Raw genomic sequence first — 22,839 nt, 5'->3', positions numbered from 1 at the left:
TCTCTCTCTCTCTCTCTCTCTCTCTCTCTCTCTCTCTCTCTCTCTCTCTCTCTCTCTCTCTCTCTGCTTTGATTGCTCACTCACTTGGTCATGCTGTTCCCCTCCTCCTCCTCCTCCTCTCCCTTTTTACCTCCTTGTGTTCTGTGCTGCATTTTTTTCTGTCCAATACATTTACATATTCCAAATGGGCTGGGTTTAAACCAAGCAATTTAATGTATCTCTCTCTCCCTCTCTCTCTCTCTCTCTCTCTCTCTCTCTCTCTCTCTCTCTCTCTCTCTCTCTCTCTCTCTCCCTCTCTCTCTCTCTCCCTCTCTCATATCAGGCCAGATAATGTCTGCCTTTGACCTCACCATGAGGGAACAGCTGTATGAGTTCACAGTCATGAAGTAATATTCATCCAGTGAATGGAATTGAAGCCATTTTTAGTTTCGCGCTTTCAGTAACGAATAATTGAATGGATTAGATGAATGAATCTAGCTAAAAAAAAAGAACATGCATTGTTAGCATAAATTACCGTATTGGCCCGAATATAAGACAGTGTTTTTTGCATTGAAATAAAATAAAAAGTGGGGGTCGTCTTATATTCGGGGTCTAGACATTATACCCATTCACAACGCTTGATGGCGCCAGATATCATTGAAGCGAATGCTGAACTTGATTCCGCAGGCCAAAGCAACCCGTCACGTGAAGATGACGTGCTATGGGAGGAGCCAGAGGATGGGATTAAGGACAGCGACACTGAGCACAGCGAGGCAGATAATTCTTTGTGAGGAGTAATGTTCTCTCATGATAGGTCTAAGCTACTCTCAAGTCAAACCAGTTTGCATTATTTTATTGCAATGTTTTTCCTTATTCAGATTTGTTTCAAGATTACAGTTACAGTAGACTTCACTTTGATGGTTAATGCAGTTATTGCAATTTTGTTGTTTGATCACAATAGATTGGTTTATTTACATTTCAAAAACCAGAAGCCATTCATTTACGAATGTGATTGCACTTTAGTATTTAAATGTTCAGATATTAAGATTTGAATGAGGCAAAATAACATGCCTTTTCTCTCAAATATGTTGTCATAATCATTTGTTTCAGATGTACTGTAATTATTTTCTGTATAAAAATGAATTTGGTTTTCAAAAAAAATTTTTTCAAACTTGAGTCTTGAAAAAGAGGGGGGCTGTCTTATATTCGGGCCAATAGGGTATGTCCTAATATCTTCATAATGAAGAGACATACGGTAATACACAAATACTTTTAATCATAATCAAATATATGCATTGTCTTATATGGCTCATTCGAGTTTGTGAGTCAATTCACAACATTGTGAAGATTTTCATTCCATAGCTAGAGTATAATAAGCCGCACTTAGAGTACCTGCATTGTCTACTTGATCAACAAATGGCATCGTCCTGCATTATCCGTGATTGTCAATTAGGTCCAGGCTATCCTCCCTGCATACAGATCTAAACGGTTGCCAAATCTAATATTATTAGATGAAAGCCAGATACTTGATCTCTGGACACATATCTGATACACTTCTATGGGCACACTCATTGGCTTGTTGTCATTCATGATTAATTAGGTGATAATCTATTGCAAAGATTTCCATTGCTTATGTCAGTTTGTGTTTGCACTTGACCTTTTGTCAGCACTAAGTTCATTTTACTTAGAGATGCAATGACACATAGTTCGTTAAATAGAAGATGTCAGACTTGAGTCATTTATCAGTGTCATAATTACAAATAAATGGTGACTCACTATTCAGCGCTCCCGGCTCTAGTGGTAGAAACGCGGTTATGGGCTCCCGTCCTTAATGGGTTAATATGTGATTTTACTTTTTAATATGTGACTTTGCGCTTGTTCCTGCAAAAAAATACATATTTTTTTCTGAACACAATAAGTATTTGGGTTATTAATAGTAAAAGCCAACACATACTAACTGCTATGATATGGCTGATGTTATAATGGATTGCTATGATATCCTCCATCAAGCATCTCCAGTTGGTCCAAAATGCTGCTGCTCACCTCTTGACTGGTACTCGTAAGCGGGAGCATATAACTCCTTTTCTGGCGTACCTTCATTGGCTCCATGTAATGGGGAAAAAAAAAAAAAATCTTCATTGACAAAGGCAAATGATTTCCCTCCACCCATCCCCTCATCCATTCTCTTTACCAGATATCCTCACTAGGGTCACGGGTGTGCTGGATTCTATCCCAACTGACTTTGGGCGAGAGTACAACCTGAAATGGCCGCACGCTAATTGCTGCGTACGAATCAACAAACAACCATTCACAGTTCACACTCACATTCACATCTATGGACAAATTAGTCTCTTCATTTACCTACATATATGTTTGTGAAATATGTGAGGAAACCGGAGCACCGAGAGAAATAATGGCATGGAGTGAACATGGAAACTCCACACAGGATGGCCAAAGCCCAGATCTGAAACCACAACCGCTGAAATGTGAGGCAGATGTGCTAACCGGTCGGCGAACAGGCTACAAATGATTATTTGAAACAGTAAATTTGATTACACAGAACACGAGAAATCAATCAGTTGTACGTCAGGCAGAGTCTGTTTGCATGTGTGCAAATGTATTACCGAAACAAGGACAATGCGTATGAAAACACTTCCCTCACACACATCCCTCCCTGGCTTCCTGTTGGACCAACGGTAAAGATTTACCTTTAACCTCATGCCTTGTGCATCACTATTATTGACCTCAAGTTAATGAAAATATGCCATTACATTAATGCATTAATGGATAACATCATGTAGACTCTTAGCATTTTCTTCTGCAAGTTTTAATGTATTTGGATAACAATTCAAGAACGTAGACTTTCAACATGACTCTCACAAGCCATTTTGTGGTCTTTGCTATACTGTTTGTTTGCACACATGCAACATAAAGTAAACACATAACACAACATAAAGGAAGCGCTTGTGGTGTATTGTTAGGCTGAATGCATTTGAGTGATCACATACTGTATGTAAACAACCCCCCCCCCCCCCAAAAAAAAAAAAATCTGCATCTGTGATTACAAGCCCATTATTGAAATTATTTATTGAATCAGTTTGACTGTGTGAGCCCAACAAAACAATGTGGATGATGACTAATTGGCCCATCCATTTCAGAGATAATGTCGATGGGCTGCTGGGAAAGGATTGTGGTGGCGATATTTATACAAGTGTGGCTGTCACTGATGTTGGAAGTAATGGTTCTGTGTACACAAAGGACCACAACCTTCAGCAGATTGAGGTTTCTTTCAGTGGACAAAGGGTTGACTTGAGTTTGTTTATTCACTATAGTATGTGTCTTTATTACCCACACAATCTTTCTGTAAATAAGTGTGTAGTAAGTCTTCTGACTGTTACTTTGGAAGAGGGTGCAATACATCCATCTGTTAATTTTCTGTAGCACTGGCCATCATCCGGGCCGTGGGTTAGCTGTAGCCTATCCTAGCCAGGATTTGAAACCCTAACTTCAGAACTGCCAGGCAGATGTACTACTAGGTCACATTGCTGGGCTAAACCAACAAGTATACGCAGAGTGTTTAAACATTGCAGGTATAGCAATATAATTAGTTTTAAAGAGCGTATTTGAGAGGACGAAGATTCCCAAGGTATAGTGATTATTTTGAAATGATGCATATTTTACCTCTGTAAGCACCACCAGTGTTACAGAACAGAGAAATCTTGTCGAGCCATATTCATAGCTTTCAGAAATTGATGGTAGGTTGACACACACATATTTAAAGACATACTGGAACAATAAACTGAACAATGAGACATTTGTACCATTAAAGAAAGACTAGTTTGTACTGCAATGCATTTGAGGTGGTATTTATATATACTGTATTATTAAAAAAGCAGAGACATTTTTTTTAGCAGAAAGTTCACAGAGAGTTCACTCAGCTAAGTACTCATTGAGCCCCTCTTTCTCGAATGTGTGCATGAACATTGAGTCACAGTGAGATTTGATGGCTGCCTGAATTGCTTTGAGCTACAGTACGTCCAAAGCAAGGTGATCCCCTCGAGACAGAAGAGCAGACAGCGATTTAGCCATGTCACAACACAGAGGAGTCACGCTCTCGGTGTCAAACATCCTTTTTAAACTAAAACAAGAGTCGACTTCTACACCTGTCGGTATTTCTAGCCAGGTTGTTATGCGTGGGGATTTATCTGAGATTGGCACGTGTGTCCTAAAGTAATACTATACAATTTTAGATGCAGAGGAATTGCAAGTATCAAACATACCTTGAGTCAGTCGTAACCCTGGTGATAGACTTACAATTTGTTCAATTGCAATTTCAGAATAATGTGTTACAGCTGGACATCATGATCCAGCCCGCAGCAAATAAACAGAGAAACATGAAATACTACATGTACAAATAATATAACCATCAATGATGCTCAACATAACTTACAGCTGTCAATCTCGGGTCAATGTCACATCGTCTCTTGTGTGCATGGCACTGGAATGCTTTGTAATACTGGACAACAGTGCTAAGACAGACTTTATGGTAACCTCTGGGTATAATGTTCTTCTTCTCTTCTCAACATCCTTTGTCGCATCGTCTCTTGTGTGTATAGCACTGGAATGCTTTGTAATACTGGACAACAGTACTGTGACAGACTTTATGGTAACCTCTGGGTAAAGTGTTCTTCTTCTCTTCTCAACATCCTCCTCCCAAAAGCAAAACACACACAAACAGATACCCCATGGATGTAGGTTATAATGAGGGCTAGTGGCCTCATTATAACATACTTCTGACATCTCCTATAACACAAGATGACATTTCACAGTCTGAATTATGTGTAACATTTAAGGGGTCCCGCTCTATACAGTAGATTTGAAAGCTTAGTTTTCTCTTTGTGTCTATCTTCTGGCTTCCTAGATGACCAAAACATAGCATGTGACTTTTCCTTTTCTGCCAAAGAACTTTATGTTATGCTGTGCAGTGACCTAGAAGCCACCCAGAAGCCAGCAAGCCCAATTTTTAACTTTGAGTCCAAAGCATCATTGTCCTTTTATTTATTTATTTATTTATTTATTTTTTTGAAAGCATGACTACTGCGGCCCATTGCCCCAGCTTGAGTAGAAGCATCCATGTATCTTGTTGAAGTGATGAAGAGCAGACTTGAGTCAGTGATGTAAAAGACTGAATTTCTAGAAAATTGTGACTTGTGCGTCTCAATAATTAGGGTTCCTTGTGTGAGGCAAGTCCCCAAACCTTGGATTATGAATAGGATGGAGGCAGATGAATACATAGTTCAAGGATGTCTTATGTTTCATGTTTAGCACACTAAACCCTTCATCTTGAAAGTTTGAAATGTCTCTGGGAAGAATAACCATCTTTTAGTCGAATCCCCATCAAAAATATAATCATCAAAGTAAGAGAGTGGAGCTACTCCAATACTTTAAATAACGTCGCCGACACAACAGGCAAGGCAAGGCAAGTTTATTTGTAAAGCACATTTCATGCACAAGACAATTCAAAGTGCTTAAATAAAACAGCAAAAATGTTAAAGATAAATAAAACATTAAGAATTACAAAAAATAAAATTGTGTAAAATAATTAGGTTAAATGATTAAAAGCAAGATATATATATATATATATATATATATATATATATATATATATATATATACTATATATATATATATATATATATATATATATATATATATATATATATATATTAGGGCTGCACGATATTGTTTTGGGGGGTTTGCGATATATATTGTGATAGTAAAAATCAGCAACAGAGTTATAAACATCTTTAAACTAAACTAAAAAATAGTAAAAAATTAAAAAGCAGGTGTACTAGCGCCTATGTTGTTTACAAAAGTATAACATTAAGATAAAAAACCTTTGTGAAACTGCAGCAAAGTTGTAAACAAATTAGAAAAAAACATATTCAAATTAAAGTGCAGGTGCATTAGTCCCCTGAGTTGTTCACAAAAATACAACAATAACTAAAACGGTCTGTAAAACACATTGCATCCGTGATTTGTCAGTGCTGTTTGGACTTCTTATCATAAGGAGTTGTGCTGGCAAAGGCATCTGTACCAGTAGTTGTCTTTTGAGCAGATTAAGTTTCACCTCGGTTCCCACTTGAACTGGTCATACAAGGGCTTGTGATGGCAATTGCAGCAACGACGATGAGGCACTGTTGGCAAAGGATGTTTTTTGTTCTGAAACTTCCTTTTTGTAGCCGAAATACTTTCATGTTTCGGATGTTGACTTTCTTTTGGGGACTAAATCCACTGCTGCTGGGAGTGGGTGAGCAAGACAAGCTGTGTTAGAGCACGGAGTAGCTTGCTGCTTTTATGAAGCAAAACAAAAGTTTGCATGTTCTAAGAAAAAAAAAAAAGTTAAAACATCACACATCCTACGACGCGCGAGCATGCGCACATCGCAATCGCGATGTTCAAACGACACATCGTGCAGGCCTAATATATGTATATATATATATATGTATATATATATATATATATATATATATATATAGAGAGAGAGAGAGGGAGGAGAGAGAGAGAGAGAGAGAGAGAGAGAGAGAGAGGGAGAGAGAGAGAGGAGAGAGAGAGAGAGAGAGAGAGAGAGAGAGAGAGAGAGAGAGAGAGAGAGAGAGAGAGAGAGAGAGAGAGGAGAGAGAGAGAGAGAGAGAGAGAGAGAGAGAGAATGAGAGAGAGAGAGAGAGACGAGAGAGAGAGAGAGAGACGACACAGGGATGTTGTAATGCAAATTGATATCATTTCCACGTGTTACTTGCTATCGTCAATTATATTCATATCACTCACCACAGGAATAACCAGTTTCCTCTGCGTGCCAATATTGAGCCACTGCATTTATACCTCTTAGTTTCTACATGATTATTTACCTCTCGGCTTGTGTATTTCCGGCGAGTTGTGCGCCAGACGTACGCACTTATACGTACATGTGTGTCTATGTACACACTGTGTCATTTTTGCGGTAGAGGCAGAAAATACTGTGAAAACACAGCAAAGGAATCATTGTATTCAAGTTAGGCTCATTACGGTGTGGATGTTGCGCTTACAAGCACTTCCTGTACTACAAACATCAAGCTTCCTTGCATTTGTGTATGCGCAGAGTGTGCAGCCAATAAACCTTAATAACCTGCGTAGCCACTTTCATATACCCTTGTCCACTCTTGGTTAACATCGACGCAAATCTGGGACATTCTGCTCTTTCTTTGGTTTTGTGGAATCACGTGACAAGCGGGTCTCACGACAGGAAATGTTGACATTTCCGACTAATGACAGCTGGAGCTGTTAGCAAGATAAGATACCTTCTCTTTACACAAGAAAATGTGTCTGAACAGAAGAAATTCCTATCTGTCAAATTACTATGCAGATAATACTTTCGTTTTTGAGCGCGGATACCAGGAAATTGGAGGAGCGTATAATATATGAGTGCTTGTAACTCAAACTTTTTAATCAGCCTAGCCTTGGCTCGTATCCTGACATACTCGTTAGATGGGTCGAGCTACCACTATATATGCTCTTTATACATATTAAAAAGTATCTGTTCAAAGGCACAGCACACTGTATTCCATTTCTAAAATAAACTATCCTTACTTTGTTCTCAGTAGCATATGACGGTGTATGTTCTCACAAGAGTATTGAAAAGAAATAAAATAGTTCATAAACATATGAAGATGAAGTTGAGCAGAACCGTTCTTTTTCTTCTGAGTTACAATTCAGTGTCGAGAAAACAATACCAAAACATTTCAACATATCAGGGATGACAACTGAGAAAGGTGTTTTCTTATTTTTTATTATTATTGTATTTTTTTTTTTTTTTAATGTCTCCATGATGCACTGCTCCTTGTTGTGGTTGTCTTCTTTATTTAACTCATTGCTAAATCACAAGCTGTTTCGCTGCTATGATTTCACGCTTTTCTAACTTGTTTCCCTGCAACGATTGAGTTGGGAATCTCACAGTAAAGTTCAAGTTGAGGTTTATACTCAACATTTCACAGCTGTTTGATTTTAGCTGCATCCGAACGTACGCCAAAATATGTACAAGACCTGCACTGATGCATTTCAAAGCAATGCCAAATCAAAAATGGTGCACTGCACTGTGCTAAAAACAAATATGCAAATTGGTACATGCCTATTATTTTGTATATACTGTATTCATGAATAAAACATGAAGCTTTTCACATGACCCCCCCCCCCAAAAAAAAAAAAAAAAGTGACACTTATCGTTCAATTAAATTGACAAGTTCTCCTCTCAATGTGAAAAGACACTGCTCAAGTGGAATCCGGTTAGTGCCAAAAGCACTAGATAAAAGTACCTTATCAGCTCAATGGTAGAGCATCGTAATCTGGTTTTCTAAGGATGGGAGTGTGTTTTTGTGCCTGTGTGGGGTTTTATTCACACAGTATATTTTATTCTGTTTAAGATACATCATTCTGTTTAAGATACATCATTTATGAAATCATTTTATGAAATCAAAGATTGAAGACTGGTCATCTTGTACAGCATCAGTAAAAGCATGTACATTTATTTACAGTGGAACATAAGGGTGAACATACTATAATATATTCTGTGACGCTGATGAACCTCAGTAGTTTTTTTTCAGATTTGTGATAGATTTTTGACCAAATATATAATGGAAACGGAATCCTGTCAATGTTATATTTAGATTTTTTTTTTTTTTAATCATGGTTTAATGCGATTCCAGCGTCCCGCCGGCGGGAAGTTCGCTATATATAGAACAAAGCTGAGGGATTTACGTCACCACTTCAAAACATGCCCGCGCATGTTATACATGGTTAAACAACTGACTTCCCGGAGATTTGAATGATGCCGAACATTATAAAATATAATCATGTCTGCAGGCTCAGTGAGCATTTAAGTCGAACACTCTCAAACACACAAAAAAATACGGAACTCACAATTTAAGCCTCATAAATGTCCAAGACAATGTCATAATCCATCAAAAAATATCCTATTATGTTGACAAGGGTCCAGTAAAAGTATTCCAGTAATATAGTTAGTCCACACCAAGCCTTACATCCATAAAGCCACGTTATTAGCTGCTGCAACCATTACATATTTCCATTAGATATGCATATTTTTGACATATTTTCCATCGTAGGTTGAGTTCGCTTGATCCGACTACGTATGCGAGATATCAAAATGTAGGTCTGCTTGCTGGTATCCGATTGACACCTCAATTGATCCAATAAACTAATGTTTACTGTGTCACCAGGTCCACAACAGCCAATGAACAATGTGTGCGTAAATAGTACCACCCCTCCATAGTTGATTCGTAATTTGTGGCAGTCACAACTAAACGTGCTGGTGATTGACGCATTGAACGGCCAATGAAATTCTTTAAAACAATGTATCCGGGTTGCCTTTGAATACCTTTTTTTGAACGACACCAAACAATGTAACTTACATAACACACACTTTCAAAGCCGCCCGCAGTGACGCCAGCCAGTGCGTAGGAGCACACGTCACACAGTCTCAACATTATTTGATATGCTTTGTGTGGTTTTTTTTTTTCGTTTTTTCGTTTTGCCATATTTATTTAAAAAACGAGATACACGGTAGACAGGCAGTTGGGGAAGTGAGATGCTGTGAATTTGAGGAGCGGGTTCTGCCACAATCTGGCAAGTGCACTAATGTCTGCTTTATGCCCAGTAGGAACTGCTACAAGGACTGGCATGTTGTCAACAATTTGTAAATGTTGTCAATACATTTTGTAAATAAATAATGAATAATAGTGTGTGCTTGTATGGTTTTGTTTTGATTATATAAAGTAATTGCACTATCCACCAAAAGACTTGTTTGTACTAGCTACGCACAACGGTTTGTCTACAGAAAACTTTTTTATGCTTCTGTTACTCTTTCAGTAACATTCCAGAATAGCAGCCTTTTCCCTAAATATGTGACCATGGTTGCAAAGGGTCACCCAAATGGCACACTTTTGGTTCGCCTGGACCTCTCCTTAGGAAAACGTGTGTAAAATGCTCATTTTTTGTAGTATTATTGTCAACTTTGAAATGGAACTGGGGAAGCCTTTGAACTGTAATCCTGTTGTGTTGTCCAGTCCACCAGGTATATTTTCTGGGGGAAAATTAATAAGCAGACATAAAATCCATCTTTTGTGTGTAATCAAATTTACATAATTTAGTGCCAGTAGCACTTTAACAGATTCTGACAGTCGAGGAGAAAATTTCAAAGAGACCAACATACTCCAAATGGTTCAAGTACCGCTTCAAATTTACTTTGGGTGTACCTTTTCGGCATTCAGGTAAAAATGACAGGTGGGATTGTAAAGGGTTTAATCATGTGAACCGTCATAGTCAACACACTTTTTCACAAGTGTAAATAGGGATGGGCACAGAAAACCTGGAACCGAGTGGAACCGGGTCCATCATTCCGGTTCTCCCGGAACCGTTCAGATTTTAGAATGTCTGTGCTAAATTTCGATTCCTAGTTAGCCGCGCAGAAGAGCTACGAACAAAGTACGACCGATTAAAAAAAAAACAAAAAAAACAAAAAAAAAAACAAGTGTGCGCAGCCACCGGGTCCTGCCGAAGCTGCGTAGCAATAGCACGGAAGCTCTCCCCTACTCGAGCTGCCGTGGTTCTCTCGGTCAGCCCCTCCTCTCGCTTCATACCGCCTGGCAAGCGCGGGCCGCAGCGGCGACTATGAGCGTGCGCCCGGCCCTTCCCACGGATACCCACTGCGGCGGCAGCAGTCACCCTTCGCGGGGTCGGTGATCCTGCCGAGACCGGCCCGGCTGGCTCATTCGGCCGAGGCATAACCAATAGAACTGACGCGATGCAGCTTATGACCCAAAAGTCAGAATCGGCTAAGTGCGTCTAATTGCGACATTGAGCCAACAAGTTCAACGCACAAATGCACATGTCCAGCTAATATTTAGCTAAGAGCATTCGCAGCTGCAGCATTTACATAAATATTGTACATACGGATACATCATATGGTTACATAGACTGCTTAGATTAGATAGACTTTCCTTGCTTGCCCTTAAAATGCAGCGTTGTGTTTGTCATATACATTTTCTTTCTGAAGCAAGACAAGGTTAGCCAATCGATTGGTGTTCAGTGCATTATTGTATTGCCTTGAACTTCTCAAAAATAAAGCTGTTGTGAAAAATAACACTAAATAATAATACAAAAAATGTATTAAAATAAATATGCTGGTTAAAAACAGCCCTTTGAGTAATCCATGGTAAAGTTCACAAATAGTAAAACGTTCATGAAATTGAAGAACAGAGAAGTTAATGTGATTTGTCCAAAAATAACTCATTTTGTTTTGTTAAGAATTGGAATCGAGAATCGTTAGGAACCGGAATCAAATGAGAGAGCGGGAACCGGAACCGGAATCGTCCAAATTCAAACGATGCCCAGCCCTAAGTGTAAAGATATACATATAGGCTAAGATCTTCATTTCAGATGTCAAAAAATGTTTTGTGGCTCCCAGTGGTTTCTTTTCCGTGGAAACCGGGTCAAAATATCTCTTTGAGTGTTAAAGGTTGCCGACTCCTGCACTAGGCAAACAGCTGTGGCGTTATTGCGCCATGCAAAAATCAGTATTAGCTTCTAATAAGCAGTTCAACTCTGCAAAGTTGTCACATATGCCTGCGCTCCACTTCGTCATAATAAAATGAAAGGTGCACTCAGCAGTACCTCGTGTGTATGAAACAGGACAGCCCCCTCAAAGCACACCTATTTAATGGGCTATAAAAAGGTTAAGTTGTGCTGTAATTCTTAAACCTTGTGGTATTTTGTTGAAAGCAGTATCACAAATATGTTACTAATACATCTAAAAAGTGTTTTAAATTAGCTTCTTTAACAATCCTTTTTAAAGCTTCCATGTCTGGTGGAATAAGTGTCGTAAAAATCCAAAGCAATAAAGCACAGCGCGCCTAATTGATAATACAGCCAGAGACATCAATTGACATATATTTACATACACAAAGTCACAATGTTCAGATAACGAAATCCCTGTTCATACCAGGGATTTTTTTTTTTCCTTTGTGGCAATCATGCGGTCTGAAGAGGAGAGAAAAACACAGTTGTTATCACATCATGATGCCACTAGGATTCAAAACTGCATCCTTGATTAAAAAGCAGACTGCTGTCTCTGGCAACAGTCAACGGAAGGTAAATCCTCTGACAAGAGAACAAAATCCACAAGCTGTCCTTGTTCTAGTGGGTGCATATGTCTGTCCTTTTTTTCATTGTTTCACCATTTGACGTATTCCCTCAAAAGTGTGAGGCCCCTCCGAATGATTAATAACCCACTTCAGCTGCAGAAGATGCAACAATGTTGTAATAAATTGTTAGAAGTCATGGTTTGTGGTCATTCAGATACAATGAGACCGATTTGTTCAATATGAGGAACACTTTGATGAACATAGTGTGAACCATAGTCCACCCAGCTTCTCACAGTGAATCTAACGATGCATTTTGCAATTGTTTCATCATCTAACATTAAAAAAAAGGGGAATCCACTGCCTGAAAAATAGTACCGGTAGTTGCCTTGCACGATTTTTGTGTTGTAACAGAACACGATAGAATTAAACATGCAATTAAATAAAGAAATGCTTCTCTGACAGTGTCATTTAAAACTGCAGGCAGAATATTTTCTGAATATCTGTCCATGACCCCATGATTACAGATATGCCACTGACGATATATGTCAAAATATAGCAAATATTTAACATGTTTAGCCATTACTATTACATTTTGTGAGACCGTCCGCTGTAGCCATTTGCCATATCTATTGTAGCGGCTATATTTACCACGGCATGTCTAGACCTACTAAATGATATAGTAATGGAAAATTAGCTCCGGCAGGCATCTCATTGAATGGGTTAAGAGCCGCTAGGTATAGTATATTCGTTTGTGTCATACGCCAATAAAAGATTGAGCAGACTAGTGCCGCGTTTGGCAGTCTGTGATCATATCAGTGTCCATTTTGATTTAGTTTGACAGTTAAATATTTCAAATATAGACTGATTCATACGTCTTTCCGGGCTTACACTTTCAAACTGCGCACACTGTTTCATAAAAGTTTGATAAATGACACCCACTAGTTTCAAGGGCATATTCTGCATATTGTTTCCGGAAAATAAGAAGTCTCGCTTTGACCATTATCGGCCTCCGCTTTTAAATATTAAGATGGAGGGTACTGTATTTTTCGTTTGCAAATGAAGTACAAGTAGAGGAAGTTCTCATGACAACAAATAGGTGAGGCATAGTTAAGCGTGAGGTGTCTGCTGTCAACAAGAATTCTACCTTTGGCCACAAAGCGATGCAGGATTCGAGTTAAGGTAAGCCATTTTAAACTAAAAAGAAAACCCTTCCGTAATTAGAGGCGGAAGTTTCTAATCCGACCACAACTCGTTCACTGTCAATAACATGTTTAGGTGTGCAGTCAGAAATATGATCAGAGTGCACACTGTTTCACGTCAAACGTTTGGCAACTCAGAGCGTTGTTCAAATGTGCCAAGCGGTTATTCAGAGTGCCCCAACAAAGGGGACACGGTGCATAATATAGGTTGTGTTCAGAAGTTAATCGGAGGAGAGTACATTCTCCCTCTGCGAACACACACACTCTCAGCGTGGTCTTAGGGTATCAGAGTGAATTTCTGAATCCACCCTCGGGAACCAGGATACAGTAAATTAGTTTCATGCTCTAAGTCCTCCTCACCAGGTGGCCATTGTATTTTTTGTTTGCCCGTACTTGATGCCATTTTTAGCAAATATGCTTTTTGTAGGTGGACTGACAAAGGCTCAATAAAAGAGGGCATCCGCCATAATAATTCCACTGCTTCTGCTTGAAGCATCAGCCTTTGAGAAATGTGTACCTTAGCGTCATTATAGCATCATTATAGCATGAGAATTCAAGACTCAAGCATTCCATGTTTGCACACATTATGGTGGCCACCCTATACAGTATGTGCTAGAGTCATTGTGTTGTAATTTGTTTCTCTTTGACTCTATACTGGTGGCCGCCTGATTTGAGGATGATTTCCCCAAATAATCCCTGATTAGAGCCATGTATCGCTACAGCCACCTCAACTCATCGCCCACCAATATTAGCAGCTTGACTCATCATGATACAGGCTTACAGAAACACATCTTTCCCCCAAGCCCATGTGATCCTTGACAACCATCACCTTTACTTTGAGTGCTTGGGTAAGCAGGTTTTCTTGTTGCACGTTGTAGTGAACTAAGAAAACACAAAGTAGTGATACATAAAAGAAGCCTGTTCTTTATGATATGCTTACATATTTTTTGGAAGGCGACATGTGGGAGAAATGTAATGGAACCAAAGTGTGTCTGAGTAGCTTGCTGTCAGTTGGTTCAGGTTTGTGGAACTGCACTTGTTTAAAATTGTGCACTTCACACAGTTTGGTTAAGAGCTCAAACAGTGAGCTCGTTTTGACAGTTAAAAACGGCGAGTGCAAAGAAACCATCAGGAATGTGATCGAGGCTGAAGTAGGTGACTGTATGATGTAGGGCAGCTCGATTAAGCGATTTTGAACCGAATTTTCTGGATAAAACGACGTTCAAAACATTCAAATCGGCACGTTCGATTTTGTTATTTTTGGTGTATCTAAGTGTAGCCCAGTTGTACTTTCTGTATTGTGTTCTGTTTGTACATTCTCTTCGTATTTGCACTTTCTGTTACTCTTCTCTTCGTGTTAAGATCTCTGTTTTCCGGTGGTTACTTCCGTGTTTGTCATGCCGTCACGTGAGTAGCGCGTTCAATCCAATTGCTTGAATGCGGAAACGATTGTCCGCTGGCCGAGGAGAAAGTGACACATGTGGGGGATTGTTTGCTGCAGGAGCCGACTATCTGAGCCGACTGCCGAGTGAGTGAGGAAGTGAAGTGGAGCGTATGCTCAACTGACGGAATTGGCCAGGTCGATGGTGAGCTCGGAGCCCAGGATTGAAACTTGAAAATTGCCTGGAATAGAACTGAACCATTCTGAATCATCCCTGCTCTGGTCGGGCTGGTAGGAGGCTGCATTTTAGCCAGCCGATCCCCTTCATTGAACTTAAATTAACTGGCATTTTGAGTTCAAAGAAAGAAAAATTAAGTTTAAATAAAAGACATTCAAAAGACTTCATTTTTCATTATGTTTTATTTTAAAAGAAATCGTAATCGTAAAATCGGGTTTGAGAGAAAATAATCAGGATTTTCTTATTAGGCAAAATTGAACAGCCCTAGTATGACGTATGCTAATAATAATAATAATAATAATAATAATGATAATAACAATAGTCAAATTAAACAAAAATTAATAAATACATACATTTTTATTGTTAAATATACAAGAATAGCTCCACACAGAGGTGGTTTCTCTCTTGTTGTACATTCTACATGTGTGAAGTTGTTCATCGATGACAGAGAGGAACATGATTAAAGTCTCCACTAACTAGCATGATTGCTCCTCCGGGATGCATTTCTCATTGAGTAGATGCCGGATGTCTCCATGTTGGGCGAAGTGCTGCTTAAAAACAATATTGCGGCTAAAATGTTGTAATTGTGCTAGCTGTTTAGTACTACACAAAAAGAATAAAGGGTCAAAAGTGGAAGTAATATTGAACGTAAACAGGCTGAGACCCAACAGGTAAATGCACACAACACTAAGCGCCAATTTTTTTCCACTAAAGAATGGATAAAACCCTGCAAATGGTTGAAACGGCTTCATCACGATGCAAAACGACAATTAAATGATGAAAAAAAGGGTGGCAAAAGTACAAATAATGACGAGAGACAGCAGCTCTGTTTTACAACATCTTTGGGGATCCTTTCAGGCCCCCTAAGTTAGCTACAGGGTAGTGTATTTTTTTTTTTTTTTTTTGTGCTTTTATCCTCACGATTAACTTACATTGTTAATCCACGACACATTATGAGGTGGTTTATTTCAGCACTGCGCGGTTTCAGTTCACATGTCTTGGCTGTATGCTTCATGAATGTCACAAATAATTCATTAGGCACAAAATGTGCCTTATTTCCCCCCCGTGCTTGATCTTGATCATGCTATTTTAAGTTTGGAGTCAGAAAAGCCGGTGACCAGCATTATTTGAGGAGTGCAGAGATAATGAGTCAACAGACAATAATAGATCAGTTATTAAGGTTTCTGACCCTTTGCAGCCAAAATGTCACTACTAATACCTGCTTGTGCCCCTGCCTGTCCTCAAAGAAATCCCTCAGTTCATGTTCCTTGTTTGTTCTGATCCACTGTTCACTGAGCTTGGGATGATGCAACAGAAGGAAGAGAGAATTGTGATGAAATAGGTTTAAGTCCCCTAGCATTAAGAACAGATCCTGAAATTGGATTGACTCATTCCTTGTTTTATCCATCTTCCACGACACTTCACTTGAAACTAAAACAGCACTTCCCTCAAATGAAATAAAATGCAACTCATTCCACCCCCAAAGTCACGTGCATGAGCCTAGACAAAGTGTGTGTGATAAATAGCCTTTCTTCCTCTCTGCAGTGTAACAAAAGTACATCAATGATACTCAGACCCTCTTCTCACCCCATTGACTCTTTTTCTCTTTACCACAGTTCTGCTCTCGCAGATATCACACCACTCTCATTTTCTCACCCTCTCCACCCTATTCCCAACCTTCCCCTCCCTCCACCCCGCATGTCTCCTCTCCCCAGGTCCTCTTCCTTCAGTCCCTCCCTCGCAAACTACTTGCTATTCAGTTCAGGGAGACTGTAGGCAGCGACGCTCTCACTGGCCATGCTGCTGCTGCTGCAGGATGAGACTTTTCTTTTTTTTTTTTTTTTATTCATCCTCTGCTTTTGCACTGATAACCAAGCATTTTCTCCATTCCTCCTTATTCTCTAGAACGTATACACTTAAAACCCTTGGCTCCATTCCAGCAGACTTTAACTCTTCCCTCTCTATGTTGTTAGGATTATGTTTTTATGGAATCTGTATCATACTCTATATTCATCCATACCATTTTACAATTTTCCAGCAGTCGTTATGCAAGTGGTGGCGTCTTTACAGAGTCTAGAAAGTTGTTTTTTTTTTTTTCCTCAGGTAGATCGCAAAGAGATGCTGAAATGTACCCATGATGAAGAAGTGCTGCATTCCATGTTTCTCACTCACATCAAAAGCCCAAATTGATTCTCAATAATCCCATAATGTCATAAGAAGGACAACAATTGACAGCCAAGAAAAACGTTAAGATGAAGACTGTTCGATATATTTTGAAGTTACACTGACACTTATACAATTAGTTTGACGGACAATGAAATGGGGACTCTTTCGGTACGTCATCATCAGCAGGAAGTAATGAAAGCATTTTGAATATGATAATACCGTAAGTCACCATAAATAAAATAAGTAATTAGTTCAGTGCGTGTATGCATGTGCAGGTGTAGATATTGTATAGTACAAACACATATATCATTATAATATACACAATATATTAGAATCCGCATAATGAAGTACGTTAATGCAGATTATTTCACTTGTGGGGAGCTCTCAATATTTTACCATTTAAAGGGAAAAAAATGCCACTCACCCATTTTTTCCTGTTCAGGAATGCAAGTAAATAGCTAAATATTTTAATTTGAATGTAAAAATTAATTAGAGTCACTGATGGTGTAGTGGTACACACGCCTGAGTTGTGTGCGGGCAGCGTGGGATCGGTTCCCACTCAGTGACAGTGTCTGTGTGTGTGCCCTGCGACTGACAGGCGACCATTTCGGGGTGTAGTCTGCCTTTCGCCCATTGTCAGCTGGGATAGGCTCCAGCACCTCCCCGCGACCCTGTACAGGATAAGCGGTTTGGAAGATGACACACATTGATTAATTACTCATTTCCACGACTGAATAGGTCAGGCCCCGATTGAAGAGTTAATACTTTGTCTCATCTTCTGTTTACCATTGCCCCGACTATTCATTTCATACATGCGATGAGCACGATGATAAGCTCCCCGCTGGTTCACATCCATAGCCTGCTTGACCGTAAAGATGCTAATAGCCAACGACAGGCCCACAGTCGAAACACGATGCTGTGTAATGAGAGGAGTAAGCAAACAGGCATCAGCCATTAAACATACGCAAGTACCAGAAGGCACTCTGGAGCCACCTCAAGCAATGACATTCTCGACTGCATTAACTCTAAGTGACAGCAGAATTCCAGTCCCAAGCAGCACCGTTATAGATACTTTGGGCAATCATGTGAAAGGGAGGATAAAAAAAGGCTGCAAATCATTGGCTAACCAACACATGTGGCTGAGTTCACTGAATCTATTGAGTTCTTCTGCAATATAGTTAGTGGATTAAAAAGTGTCACATTCAAAGACATTTAAGGTAACAATCAGTATTTTTGTATTAATGACGTATCTGTGGTATATTACTTTTTCCAGGAAATTTAGACTGAACGTGGGTTTTGGGATGTTGAAGGTTGCCCTGTTTTTCAACATATGAAATGCGAAAACAACCATAAGCACTCAAGTATGTATTCTTTTGGAGTATACCATAATCAAACTAGCTGATCCACCGCTGTGCCGCTTTAATGTCCACTTAATGAGAACAAGTCAAAACAGACCCATCCATGGTGCTACAGTCGAGGGATCTCAGCGTATCTTAATGAGCATCTAGCTCCCTATTATCTGCTGGTAACCTGACCAACATGTTAGCACTATTATCAAACGCCACCCCAGGCTCACACAAACACTTCCTCACCCCCTCGTTATCAGCTTGGCTTCCTTTTAAAGTGTTCCATAGACAGTGTAACCACATTGGACAGTAATTGTACCTCTCACTCCTGCCTAATTGAATTGACAAGGAGCCGGAATTGATATCATTTAACACATTGATCTTAGGAGACAATGAGACAAAATATCCCTCGTCCTCCCCCACCTGTCTACTGCTTTGCCTCTGATTTAACTGCCCATTTCTTTGATTTGCCATGTTATTGCCTATGAGCCACCAGATTCATCCTGCCCGTCCTGTGTTTTATCTTTTCTCTGCCATTGTCACTTTTTATTGCAATAATTTGTAAGCACAGAGTTGTGGAGAGCATTATTGAATGAACACATACAAATATTGATCACCCGCTCTTTTTTTTAACTATAATGTTCTTTTATGGGCATTTGTCTTATTCTTGCTCTCCAATGGAAAGGATGCGTTGGGTGTATTTTTTTTCATGCAAAAACAACAAATTGACATTGTTGCTGGATTAAACAAAATTGGGATACACACTCTTTTCAGTCTGCACAGTGAGGTAGTGGTTACCACATCTGGCTCACAATTATGAGGTTCTTGTGTAGTTTGCATGTTTCCCTGTCCTTGCGTGTAATACGGCTTTCTTCCACCTTCCGATTAAGGTTTCGTAAAAACTCTAAACTGTACATGCGTGGCAATGTCTGTCCATGACATTCACAGCCTCTCACCCAAAAGGCAGTTGGTTAGGCTCAAGTCAAGTCAAGTCAGCCCTTATTCACAAGAAAGTCTGAAAAGGCTTCACATGCCCATAGCTGACAACATATTAACGACATCCCCTGATCTTAACTCCCAGGAGGACAAGGAAAAACTAAAAAAAAAAGAAACATCTGGGGAAAAATGAGAAACCTTGAGAAGGGACCACAGCTGGGGGAATCCCCCTTACAGGATCATCAGGCTGCAATGCATGCCGAGTGGGCAACATTTAACACATATTGTGATACTATACAATGTTTGTTAAAATAATGTGAAACTCAATCAAATGAAGTGCTTCAGGAAGATAACTTCAGTGAAGTGGGTCCCTGCCCATTTGGTCAATGTAGAAATCTCCAAAGCAGCGCCTCCGAGGATGTGGTCAACCTTCGATCTTGTAGCGGTCAGTTGCTGTGGCATCGAAACAGCAACCTCCAACTCGGTTCACTTGACCTATGACCGTAATGTGGTTAAGTGGCGTGTGGATGAATGCTTTCAATACATTTTGATCTCAGACAACACAGATATTTTTCTGTTGGAATGTGGACAAATGTGGGTAAATTACATTTTACCACAGAGTAATTTAATGACCTAAGTTTTGATGTTTTTTTAACTTAGTCAGTGTTTGTATGAGTACGTTGTGTGATTGGTAGCATTCAATTATCAACACAGATGGTACTCTGGCATTAAAGGAAAATGTTTTTTCCCTCCATATTATGCACCGGTAGATAAATTAACAATACAGTTTATAAAATATCAACATTGAAAATCTGTTGAAATTTGATTGAAAGTCATTTCTGTATGTTGGCTTTTTGATTGACAGCCACAATTATATCATATTTACTGGCACATGAACACCCATCAATCTGTGTTCATAGTATGCTTTAAAATAGAAGTAAACCCAAACATATTTTTTTCCAGAATATATTCTGTGCAGGCCCATTAGTTAAGACAAGGCATTCTGATTAATATTACATTTGTGTAGTATGAATTAAGCAGCAAAATACACCCGCATTTAGCCATCTCGGGGGGCGGCCATTTGGTTACTTCTGTGGACTAAAAATCACATAATGGGCTCAGGTAACGACCAATCATGGCTCAGCTTCAGAAAACAGGAAAGCTGTGATTGGTCGTTACCTGAGCCCTGAGACACTGTGATGCCATTTTTAGTCGACAGAAGTGACAACAAAATGGCCGCCCCATGAGATGGCTAAAAACGGGTGGATTTCTTATATTTCACAAAGGCAATATTAGTCAGAATGCCTTGTTTCAACTAGAGGGCCTGCATAGAACATCCATCCATCCATTATCGATACCGCTTATCTTCACAAGGGTCACGGGGCGTGCTGGAGCCTATCCCAGCTGTCTTCGGGCAGTTGGCGGGGGACACCCTGAATTGGTTGCCAGCCAATCGCAGGGCACACAGAGACAAACATCCACACTCACAATCACACCTAGGGGCAATTTAGAGAGTCCAATCAACTTACCATGCATGTTTTTGGAATGTGGGACGAAACCGGAGAACCCGTAGAAAACCCACGCAGGCACGGGGAGAACATACAAACTCCACACAGGGAGGCCGGAGCCGGGATCGAACCCACGACCTCTGAACTGTGAGGCGGACGTGCTAACCAGTCGACCACCGTGCCGCCGCATAGAACATATTCTGGAAAAAATATAATAACAATAAAATATGTTTGGGTTGACTTTCTCTTTAAGTAAGTGATGCATTATTGTTTTTTTTTATTTTGAGTTTCTCAAAAATAAAGGTCTCATGAAAAATAAAAAGTAAATATACAAATAAGCATACTGGTTAAAAATAGCCCTGAACACAGAAGTTCACACAATTTGTCTAAAAATAACTTTTTTGTTAAGAATCGGGATCGAGAATCGTTAGGAATTGGAAATGTAATTAAAGAACCAGAATCACAACTGGTATCGTCCAAATTTAAATAATGCCCAGCCCTAGTCCTCTGGGCTGAAGAGGAAAAGGACCATCTGTATTATCAGTGCAAAGTTCAAAAGCCAGCATCTGTGATAGTTCGGGGTTGTGTTCATGCCCATGGCATAGTTAAATTGCACATCTGTGAAAGCACTATTAGTGCTGAAATGTACAAACAGGTCATTTGGCAACATAAGATGCGATCCAAGCAACATCTTTTTTCTGACATGTCTGCTTATTTCAGCGAGACATTGCCAAGCCACATTATGCATGTGCCAACGGTATGGCGTCGTAATAAAAGAGTGTGATGACTAGACTGGTCTGACAGCAGTCAAAAAAACACTTGTTCAGTTTGTATCCCTTTATCATTCAAAAACGGACATTTCTTCAAATTGACAGTGCAGAAAATGCACAAACAAATTATGATTCAGTTACTGTTTTGGTCTGTAAGATGTCAGAAAATACTTTGAAATGTGGATCATTATTTTTCCCAAGTAAAATCAGCTGTTTGCAAATGATGTATATGGATTTAACACAAATATAATCACTAGTAATGTTTTCGTGGAGCCTTGTATTCCAATTAGAATGAAACCAAATTATCACATGGGATGAAAATACTCCATATCACTCATCACAATTTAAATTAGAATAGAATTGCATTTGGGTTAAAATGTGTGGCGTAAGCCTGTTGCCAGTCCTGCAGGAGTATGAGTATGAAATTAATAATTTAACGACTAATTTCATTTCAAGTACAAAAAAAGTTGTGCAAGAAAAAGAGGAGTGTTTCAAGTAACATTTAGGAATAGTTACCGTTTAATCAGTTTCCAACTTTTTTTAACTCTGGGTGGCACCCACATAAAGTCGTACATGACCTGAAGAAGAAATCTGACGCCGGCAGGTCATAGTGCTCTGCTACACTGTAAATATGTGAATAAATAAAGAAACGCATGTGCATTGAAAATAAGCAATAGCTTGCTCAATTGTCAAACGGTTTTCAAGACTGACTGTTTTGTCAATGTCAAAACCTATGCTGTAAATATTTAACACACATCCTTGATTTTTGACTTTTCCCCAAAAATCGGTCAGCGGCCAATCGATTGGAGCACCCCTCTATCCATTGTCTCAATTGGTCGTGGGTATCTTACTAATATGTCATAAACACCTTCTTCCATGTCCATGCACACTTGCTTATTTCTAGGAACTGTCCTGAATGCTCTCCATGGGAGGCTACACACTGTAGGGTGTTGACATAAACAATGAGAGCAGTTAGGAATAGATGCAGAGAAACATCATTTGGACACCTGTTAACTGGGAAGAAAATAACAATCATTAACATTTCATTATGTGGCAGTACAAAACGATTCAATCAGTGTCACTGTATGTGAGACAATTGAATCAACAGCCAACTGTAGTGTCAAG

General features: G+C 39.4%; 1 protein-coding gene across 2 annotated transcripts in view; it reads left to right on the top strand.

Moving 5' to 3' along the window:
- The window catches only part of ctnna2 (catenin (cadherin-associated protein), alpha 2), a 246,859-nt gene that overhangs the window by 125,237 nt on the left and 98,783 nt on the right, over positions 1-22,839 (top strand). The window lies entirely within an intron of this gene.

Source organism: Filicampus tigris, chromosome 6 (genome assembly GCF_054856515.1).
Source record: "Filicampus tigris isolate MCC_2025a chromosome 6, RoL_Ftig_1.0, whole genome shotgun sequence".
Classification (NCBI taxonomy): Eukaryota; Metazoa; Chordata; class Actinopteri; order Syngnathiformes; family Syngnathidae; genus Filicampus; species Filicampus tigris.
The sequence above is the reverse complement of the archived record's forward strand: the minus strand, read 5'-3'. Positions and strand labels throughout refer to the sequence as shown.